Here is an 11,023-nt window from a genome sequence, read left to right on the forward strand (position 1 = left end):
CTGCATCTCTAGAGACACAAAGGAATGTTTCAAATACCAATAATGGTAATAGAAGTGCCACCGAAACAGAAAATCCGTATCCACCTTATTCCTAGCCCCCATGAGCCTTTGCGTGAATTATGGGCGACACTTCCTGTAGACGCTGGAACACGCATTTACATTAAAACAAATTCCTCTTATTTTCGATCCATAACTACATATAAATGTGGGAAAACCAGCTGTCATTTCTTAAAAAAGGCAACGGTGAGGTGGAGATGAAATATTTGTTAAGGTTCCGATGGCTGCAGGACCCCCGTGGCTACTTCTTGCCGGTTCGTTTTTTTTTAAAAATAAACTTTATTAACAATATCTTGCACATACAAAATACCAAACACAAAACTCCACTGTGTGCAAAATACAATCTTCACGTTCGCCATGAGATTGAACAAAAAAACATAATGATAACCATGTAAAACAGGTTATGCAAAAAGAAAACAAAAATAATAAGGCAAAGGAATCTGTTAAAGTTTCAGGAGAGACCATGTTTCAACTGTTCTGACAGCTTTTTTGTTAGTGGAAGATTTAATACTGTTCACATACAAAACCATTTCTTTCTGAAAAACATAAAACACGTTTTTTTTGTTGGCATATTTACACTTGTGTATAAAGTATTTAGCCATAATTATAAGTAAATTAACTACATATATTTTTTCTGCATTAAGTCTTTCTTGTGTAAAATATCCAAAAATAATATGCTCGTAAAATAATCTATAATCTTCACATAGATGAGTTCTTATAAAATGTATCACATCTTTCCAAAATAGTTGAGTGAAAGAGCAAAACCAAAAAAGATGAGGCACAGTTTCTGGTGAGGAATGACAGAATGAACAGTTTATGTCCAGATCTTTTTTAAACTTAGTAAAGAAATGTTTCACTGGATAAAATTTGTGAAGAATTTTGAAAGAAATTTCTCTGATTTTATTGGTGATGAAATACTTTTGTGGCAGGGTCCAAACCTTTTCCCACTGAATTCTACATCCAAAGCTGTTCCAGTATGAGATAACATACGGTTTTGTGGCAATCTCATTTTGAAACAGAGAACAGATACTTTGATTATTCCTGCTAGCTGAAAAACATACCTTTCCACACCACAAGTCTGTTAATTTGGGATTTCTTGCTGGTTCATGTTAGCGTCTGCACTGTAATCCCTAGCGAGTTGACTGAACTTAAAAATTATTTTGTAACAGATTACGCAACAGTTAAGTTATATTATTAAAACTTTTAAGTTAACATTTATTGAAATTCATATTGTCAGTTGGCTTACATTTGTATTATTTCATATAAAAAATATTAAGATTCCTCAACTTATAAAAGAGAGATTATTTACTTAAAGTTTTTAATATTTTCCAACTAAAAAACGCTTTAACTAACTATATTTTTATATTACTCAACTCATAAAATATGTAAAATTCACTCAAATGCTTTATAAATTCTTTAACTCATTAAATGTGTAGCATTGAAAATATTTAAAATTCTTCAGCTTAAAATGTATTCTAAACAGAGATATTGATACTGCCTCACTACATTTTAAAGGCTAACATTGATAAAAACCAACAAACGTGAAGGCCACACAATAATGATTGCTTAATACACTTTTTTTAATTGCTCTTTAAAAAAAAAGCACAAATATCAAGAGGATGAAGAAACAATAAGTGCAATAAAACTGCATTATAAGAGTGCCACACAACATATTGACAAAAAGAGTTGGTTTTGTATTTTACGGCAGAAAAAGCAAATGATCACAACAAAACACATTAGTTACATAACACTTAAACCAACAAATAGTCCATTCTGGAAGACTCACTCAACGAAACATTCTCCAGCGTCAATAAATGTCCTTTCAGTGGTTTGCTGTCCTCAAGGCTCAAGACAGCATTCTGAATAAATATGAAGGCAAGTTCAAGTTTTTTGGGGTGCTGTAGGTCCAGAGCATAGATGTCCCCGAAGAGTTAGAAGAAATTAGTCAGCCAGATCTGTGGGACCACTGACGGCAGCATCCGGAGCGTCACCACGACAACTGAGAAGATACCCACAGCAGTGTCTGTGAGGTCTGGTATTCTGGAAAATACAAAACAAAAAACACAGATGAGTTCAGACCCTCAAAGATATTCATCACACTAATGTCCAAAACTGACATTCCTGCCATCTGTCAATAGGAATCTTTTCATGCTAACATTCTGTTAGCTTTTAATCAACTGGCTATGATGTTTTAAGGACCAACTCCAATTAAAATTGTGTTTTTAAAAAGTTCTTTAGCATTTTTCTGAAGGAGGACATTTATAAAATAATTTAAGACTAACGCTTCATTTTTCTTTATTCAAATAATGATGGATCAGGAGCAGAAAAAGGTAAACGAAACTCCACTCCTTCCAATCAGGAGTCCCTGATGTTCGCCTTTCATCTTCCGTCTCAGTTTTAAAACCATTTAAAAATATCACTCAGTTTACAAACTACAAACAATTGCCCTATTTATTATGTCACTCAATAAAATCTCAATCAATATTAAAGGATTAGTGAAAACCATTGACAGGGAGTCGTGTGCACTTACTGTACAGGTCTTGAAGAAGTTGGAGGCATCTTCATGCAGATAAACAGGAAGTGCAAGGAGGACAAGTGCCCGTCTCATGTTCACGTCACGCTGGTCCTAAAAGAATAAAAAGAAATATCCATTAACATTGAAGCAAATGCAGAGCAAACACTTCCAATATTTACTTAAGGAACTTTAAGAAATAATAAAATGATACCTTTTCTAGATGTCTATTTCTAGTAAGAGGACAATACACTGTTTATGTCATGATCCACTTCAGGTCAAAGACCCAAAGTCATTTGAAGGCAAGTTACACCTTGGCTTCTTACAGCTGTTTACAAATGATTTGTTATCCGTTTTTGAATTATGCACATTAGAAATTCACCTGGAGGTCATAAATCCTAACCAAGCTGGCCAGTTCCTGTCTGTTTTGGTGGACTTAGTCTCAGAAAAGGGCAGCTTTAAGTTACACAAACATGTAAAAACTGCACAATTTCCTCTGACTGCATCTACTCTACATAAATCCATTTCAGATCTTGACAGATGAGTTTTCATGGTTTCAAATGATGGAATGGTGCTAATGCAACATCATTTTATTATTGTAATATACTGTCATAAAGACATGACAATATTCCAAAGTGTCTCCACATACATGGCAGTGGAAACACTTTGGAATATTGGCTATGTAGTACTGCAGTATTATATGTAGTACTGCATAGTGCCAAAGTAACAGAACACAACTTGCACCTCCATTCCATTGTGCCACCTTCAGCCTGCAATTTAAATATGTTTAGTTAAATTGTAAATAATTTCAGCTCTATTTAGACCTTTGGCTAGTTAAAATGTGCATAAATGTTTCCATGCTGCCGTATAAATCTAATAATGGTAATAGTTCAGGATGAATGTATTAAATAAGTATAAAACTCACCCACTGACACCTCTTCTGGTGAAATGGTGACTTTCTGGTGAACTTTCTGAAGTTCAGTATCTGAAAAAGTCTAAAAGAGATTTTTCAATGTTAAAAAATGTTTCAATTATATTCTGATCAAAAAACATTTATTGCACTACACAACCTATTGCATTTTTTGTTTTTTAAAATAGCTCTAGACAAATAACTGAGACAAGTTACCTGGCTGGCCTTGGCGTCTACCTGAGGTGAAACACTGAACACTCTGTAGTTCGGTACCTGAACACAACACGAGCACGTTGATTAATTTATTTTTACAAAAACTTTTTTTATAACGGAGATCAGTGATTTATAAAAGCTTAAAGCTGCATTCAAAACCCAATGCTTCCATGTAGCAACCAGGCTTAAAACTGTTGGCGGTAGCTCCTCCCACACAACCGTTAGAGGCTTTGAGTGACATTTTTGGACAAATGTCCAGCAGCAAACTTTAGCCACAGACAGAGGCCTCCAACGCGAATTTCACACGCGGATCATGTTTAGTGTGATTGCAGCATAACAGATCATTTCTACCTCTGAAAAAAAAAAAACCTCATCACTGTCGTAACTTACGGGCAGAAATGCATTTTGGGTTTGGCTCGCCATGCGTCTGCTATGACAAACTAATCATGTATACATTTCCACATTAATCTCTAAAACAATCATAACACACATATGTTTAAACAACAGTAAACCACATTTACGGTAGTATAAGAGCATTTTTAAAGCATTCATTCAAAATAAACCATGAACGATACTTACCAAATTAAATCAGGGCTGAAGACAAGACGGCACCATCAGCGATGAGGCGGATGAAAAAAAACCCGAGGTTGGGGCGTCTTGAAGCGGGACGAAATCGCAATGCTTTGCAGAAAAATAAAATGCTCGACTTTCAATTTCAAACGTCGCATACTCGCATTCGGCAAATCCAACATGGCCACCTGAGCTTTTTTTTTTTTTTTTTTTTTTTTTTTTTCAAACTTTATTGAATGTAAAAAATCAATACAAAATAATGTTCAACATTGAACAACGAAGAAACAAGCCAGGGGGTTTATACATTTTATGCATAAAGATTGAAACTAATACACAGATCTAATGTTTTGATGGCGTTCTTATTATCAGAGTTTCTTATTGTCTTAATGTATTGTTTGAACTCATTAATAAAGACTGAGAAATGAGGGGTATGATTCGTTACTTTTGATTTATGAATGTGCCATTTGCATAAAAACAACAAAAGGTTAATGAGGTACAACTGTTCTTTTTTATGAGATGGACAGTGGGTGATGCCAAACATAATATTTTCTAAGTACAGGCGGAAGTCAGGGTCAATGTGGGCAGAAATGAAATGACAAACTTTAGACCAGAGAGTGGTGGAAAAGGGACATGACCAAAATAAATGTACAGTATCTTCAGGGTATTCTTGACAAAAAGAGCAAGTAACATCAATATCTTCCTTGAACCTTTGTAGATATAGTTTGGTTGGATAGAATTTATGGATTAGTTTGAATGAGATTTCTTTCACTTTATTGGTTAAAAAGTATTTTGCTGGTAAATTCCAAATCTTTTTCCATTCTAAATGATAAACTAAATTATTCCAAAAAGAAACTACGTAAGGAATGGAGACAACATCCTTCTGGAAGAGTGAGCGTATACGGCGATTTGTGTTACGTGAAGAAGAAAAACAAATTTGGCCTATTTCTATTTTAGTCGGATCAATTGGCAATAAAGTTGGACTTTGCAATGATGAACTTTTGAATAATGTAATAATACATTTAGGAATTGCTTTCAAAACAAAGTTAAATTCGGTTTTTGGTATTTTGATGGAGTATTTGAAGCAGAATTCTTCATGTGACATTAAAGCTCCGTTTGAATTAAACAGCTGATGAACCAAAAGGATGTTTTGATTAAACCATGATGGATAAAATAAAGATTTATGTCTATAAGTAATGTCTTTATTGTTCCATATGTAGTATCTGTGAGGAGAAAAATTGTGTTTGTAGATGAGTGACCAGGAAAGTAACATTTGTTTATGGAAGGAAGAAAGCTTAATTGGGATCTTTTGTACATTATAGTTACAGAATAAAAGAAAGTTTATGCCTCCTAATTTGGAGAAAATGTAATTTGGTATGAAATTCCAGATTGAAGTTGGATTCTTCATAAAATATCTTAGCCAATTAATTTTAAATGTATTATTTAATGTGCAAAAGTCTAGAAAGTTAAGACCACCCTTATCATAAGTGTTCATTACAACAGTTTTTTTAATGTAATGATTTTTGTTCCTCCAAATAAAGTTAAATAGAATTTTGTCAATGGTTTTCAGGACTTTTTTGTCAACATTGAGGGATAAAGCTGCGTACGTTAGGCGAGAGATTCCCTCAGCTTTAGTTAGCAAAACTCTGCCTCTCAATGATAAATCTCTCTGGAGCCACTGGTTCAGCTTTGTCTGTGTTTTATTAATAATTGGGTCAAAATTTAATTGGCATCTGGCTTTTTTATCTTTAGAGAAAGTAATTCCTAGGTAGGTAATGGACTCTTTCACTGGAATATTACAGATAGAGAGGACGTCGCAGTGTTTAAGAGCAAACAATTCACATTTTTTTATGTTTAAACAGAGTCCAGATGCAACGGAAAAATTATTAATCAGATTAATGGCTAACGGTACCTGAGAATGATCTTTTAGAAAGAGGGTGGTATCATCAGCTAGTTGGCTGATAGTGACTGTGTGGTCTGCTATTGAAATACCTTTTAGTGAGCTGAGTTTTATAGAGTCAGTGAGGAGCTGGGTGCAGAGGAGGAATAAATAAGGGGAAATAGGGCATCCCTGCCTGACTCCTCTTTTTAGTAAAAATCGAGGAGAAGTCCCAGCATGAAGTTTGATAGAACAATTTCCTCCTGCATACATGGTTTTAACAGCTCCTCTAAAGAATGGACCAAAACCAAATTTTTCTATCGCATGGAGGATGAAGTTGTGTTCAATTGTGTCAAAGGCTTTGTAAAAATCGAGAAAAAGGATAAAGCTTTCGTCGGGACAATAATCTGAATAATCAATTAAATCAAGTACTAATCTGATATTATTTGATATGTGTCTATTTGTCATGAAGCCAGACTGAGTCTCATCTATTATATGATCCAAAACCTTTTTTAACCTTTCAGCGAAGATTAAGGCAAGTATTTTATAATCATTGTTAAGCAGGCAGATTGGACGCCAATTGTCAATGAGGAGTAAATCCTTTTTAGGTTTGGGTATTAATGTTATAAGGCCCTGGGTTAAAGTAGGAGGAAGGAAGTTGTTGTTCAAGCTCTCCAGGAATAAATGGTGGAGGAAAGGAGAAAGTTGTTCGGAGAATGTTTTATAGAATTCAGAGGTTAAGCCGTCTGTGCCTGGAGATTTATTTAATTTGAGGTGTTCAATAGCTGATATAACTTCATGTAGCAATAGTGGTTTATCACAGAATTCCTTCAAATCAGACTCAATTACCTTGGTGTCTGTGAGAGATTGTAAGAAGAGATTAGAAGTTTCTTCACAATATTTAGATTCATAAAGTTTAGTGTAGAAGTCAGAGCAGTAATTGGCTATTTTTTTAGGATTATCTGTAACATTCCCATCAATATTTAATTTTTGTATTGAATTATTTTTAGCATTTTGTCTTTCAAGGCGAAAGAAATATGCAGTATTCTGCTCTCCTTCCTCCATCCATCTCCTCCTGCTTCTTATAAAGGCTCCCTCAGCTTTTCTTCGGTACATGTCATCCAGTTTATTTTGCAGATTAATTAAGTGTTTTCGCTCATTTTCATTTAAGTCAACAGGAGATTTTTGTGTTAAAGATGTTATTTCTGAAATTAAGCTCTCCTCTTCAAATCTTTTAGCTTTAGCAAATGAGCTTCCATATGTTCTAAAATATTTAGATAATTCAAATTTTAGAAGTTCCCAATTTCTGCTAAACTGTTTTTCTAAGGAAGCTTTCTGCCAGAAACGTTTAATTAGTAAGCAAACGGTTTTGGACACCTTATCATGTTGCAAGATAGAGTTATTTAATTTCCAGTATGAATTTCTGTAACAAGTGTTTGGATTTAAAAATATCTGTATTGAAATAGCTTTGTGATCAGTTAAAGGAGTGGTGAGAATTTTCACATTTATACAATTTTCATCAAGGCAGCTTGAAACCAGCCAAAAATCTATGCGAGAAAAGCTGGTCTGGGATTTATTGCTCCAGGTAAAAGAATTTACATTAGAATTCTTTTGTCTCCATATATCTACTAACTGAAATTTCTGCATGAATCGTATTAAACTGGAGGCCATAGAATTACTAGTTCTAGGAGGCCATCTGTCTAACAGACCATCCAGAGCAACATTAAAGTCCCCTCCCATCACAATCAAGGCATTTGGATATTTGGATAACCAGTGTAGAAGACGAGATTCTAATTTCTCCAACAATAAGTCATTTTCACATTTTGCGTTGTACCCATATATGTTTACAAGTAATACAAGAGAATCATTAGTATTAAGGACCAGAACGAAGAAATGACCTTTAGGATCCCCATCAGAATGCAATACGGCTCCATTGAAGGAGTTTTTCAAAACAGCAGCACCTGCTGCTCTTTCTGAGCCATGTGATAACCAGATATCGTTACCCCACTGCGCCTTCCAGAACTGTACATCATCTTTAGTTGAATGTGTTTCTTGAAAAAAGGAGAAATCGGTTTTCTGTTGCTTTGCAAAAAGAAATAAGGCTTTTCGTTTGACATTCTGTCTCAACCCCCTGGCATTAAGAGAAAGAACAGAGAACGACAGTGTAAAAAAGAAAAGAAAAAACTATAGAAAAAGTACTATAAGAGTAGAGAAAAACTCAAGTACTGAACAAATAACTATCTCTATCCCATTATTAACAGCAGAGCTATATGGGTTAATAACAATCTCTTTGTTCGGCAAAAAATATTTGTCAAAAATTGGCCATTAAAAATAAGGGAAGAAGGATACAGAAAACAAAAAAAGCATTTAAAAAATAGGCCATTTGTAAAAAAAGGGAAAATATTTTTTGTCTTTTTTTTTTTTTTTTTAATCTATTTATTTTTTATATGTTTTTAATTATTTTGAATTATTGCTATCCTCTTTTTACCAGCTCACATATTTGGGAAAGTGTGCAAAATCACCTGTAAAAGTTCAACATTTGAAAAGCAAAAGCCCAAATCAAACCAGACCTTTTCAAGCTTGCCTCAGTGAAAAAGCGTGACAAGTCTGTCCTGGTGCTTGCAGAGCATCCTAGGTGGAAGAGGCCTCTGCAGAAGATGTGTCCATTTGGGATTGGTGAAAGTTTTCTGGTCGTACTTCTTTGCCTTCTATGATGACACGAATACCTGCAAAATGAGCCTTTTTTCCTTCTTTCTTTGCAGCCTCAATAATGGGCCACAGCTTATTTCTCAGCGCTTTGTCCTCAGAAGTCAGGTCTTCAGCAAATCTCAGTTTGTTGTTTCTGAGGTACTCGCTCCTTTTAGCTGCTCTCCACAGAAGATCTCTGGTCGATATGGATGTGAAGCGGATGAATGTCGTCCTCGGTCTGTTGGTTGCTCCTGTCTTCTTTCCGAGACGATAAGCCATGTCGATATCCCCTGTAATTTTTTCCTGAGAACTGGGAATCACAGCACAGCAGATGTTGGTGACTTTGGCTTTGATGTCTTCAGGGTTTCCCTCCGGCACACCGTGTAGTCTGAGGTTCCATCTTCGACCATATCTTTCAGCTTCATTAAGTTTATGCTGCAGTTCTGATATTTTCTGGTCGTATTTTTCATTTGCAGTTTTGACTTCTTTCATCTCCACTTTCAGAGTTTCAACTTCTGCAAAAGCAAAGTCCAGGGATTTCTTCAGGCCCTCAATACTTAAAGTATTTTTGTTGATGAGGCCTTCTAGATTATCAGCCCGCGTGTTAATTGCGTCCAGAATGTTGTTCTGTAATTCTGACAAAGACATTTCAGCTTTTTGCTTTTTTTCCTTAGGTTTAACTGGCGTATCTGGAGTAGAGTCAGGCGGCAGACCGGAGCTAGTGTAGTCATGATCAGAGCTAGCAGCAGCTGGAGCCGAGACAGCAGTTGGAGAGCTAGCTGTTTTCTCAATATCAAGAGGAACTCCGAACTCCATACCTTCTTCACGGACGGTAGGTTCTCTTCCTTTTCGTTTTGTGTTTAGGTCGCTTGGCTTCATGATGAGCTGGAACGGGTTTCACAGGCTGCAGTGTAGCCGGCTTAGCTTAGCTTAGCCGTTTTCGATGTAGCCGATTTAGCTTAGCCGTTGTCCAGACCCCCAACAGCGGTAATAGATAGATTTAGAAGAGAGGTGGTTTCTTTCAAAGGCTTGGAGATTGATCTTGGTTCCTTTAGATTTCTGTAGCGTGTACTTCTGTTAGTTAAAGTTTGGTAGTAAGGGATAGAGGATAGTTTCTTCACTTAACCAAAGAGCGTTGCTTCTGCATCGGTCGCCATCTTGACCGATCTTGGCCACCTGAGCTAACGTAGAGAAAACGAAAGACCCTCCCACCAGTACGTGATGACGTCATGACGCTACTTCAGGGATCTTAAAATTTTTGAGTGCTAGATACAAATAAGCTTTAAATTATTTAGCACTGTTAAGTTAAATTTGAAAAAATCTTGATAGAGCTTAATACTTTATAGTTGAATCAACTACAAAATGACATTTAAGTTGTGTAACCTTAATAGTTATGAGTCAGTACAAGTGATAGGGTTTAGAGTGTGTTCAAAATGGGAGGTGGCGGCCTCTCGTCCAATCAGAGCACGAGAAATCATCTGCCTTCCGTTTCATTCAAAGTGCCTTCCTTTTCATTCAAAGTGCCTTCCTTTTCATGCAAAGTCACTTCCGTTTCATGCATACTCCTCTCTCACACACACATATAAACTCTTCCTCACACGTTCATATATACTTGTCTTTCACATACATACATTCTTTTTTAAGAGTGACAATGAGAGTGAGAATGTATGTATGTGTAAAGTAATATATATGCATGCGAGAGAGAGAATATATGGATGTGCAAGTGAGAATATATGAATGCGTAAGAGAGTATATATGACTGTGAGAGCAAGAATGTATGAATGTGAGAGAGAGAATATATGGATGCGTAAGAGAATATATGTATGCGAAAGAGAGTATATATGACTGTGAGAGCAAGAATGTATGAATGTGAATGGTTCAGAATAAATAATGTCTTATACGGCCCCTCATACCTTGAGGCTTGAAGCCATCGTCTTCCCAGAGGGAGACTCAAGAGGTCTCACTTTCTCTGACCCATTTGTCTTTCTGCTGAAGCTGCTGAATGGGTTTACTTTACATCTGTTTTTTTATTCCACTTTGCTCCTTTCATTAGTTGAGAGAGTTGTCTTAATACAAAAGTGGACATTGCTGTTGAGCTCATCCATTTAGTTTTAGGTTCGTTTTGGAGTTTGTGAATTATCTTTTTTCAAAACTAAGATGGGCAAACTAAGACAAAATGTAAATAAATCACAGTTAA

The 11,023-nt window shown here is 35.7% G+C and overlaps 1 long non-coding RNA gene across 4 annotated transcripts; it reads right to left on the reverse strand.

Annotated features, from left to right (window-relative positions):
- Positions 1–1,619: 1,619 nt before the first annotated feature.
- LOC144992218 (uncharacterized) lies at positions 1,620–10,717 on the reverse strand. 4 transcript variants are annotated; one of them, XR_013656095.1, is made up of 5 exons: positions 4,272–10,714; positions 3,696–3,752; positions 3,495–3,554; positions 2,588–2,683; positions 1,620–2,097 (listed from the first exon to the last, which is right to left on the reverse strand). It is a non-coding gene; the product is annotated as an uncharacterized LOC144992218 (long non-coding RNA). The 4 variants fall into 4 exon arrangements; XR_013656097.1 differs by having other exon boundaries at positions 3,495–3,564; XR_013656094.1 differs by having other exon boundaries at positions 2,588–3,554; positions 4,272–10,717.
- Positions 10,718–11,023: the final 306 nt, after the last annotated feature.

This window comes from Oryzias latipes, chromosome 5, assembly GCF_053564925.1.
Source record: "Oryzias latipes strain Hd-rR chromosome 5, Olatipes_Hd-rR_3.1".
NCBI lineage: Eukaryota > Metazoa > Chordata > Actinopteri > Beloniformes > Adrianichthyidae > Oryzias > Oryzias latipes.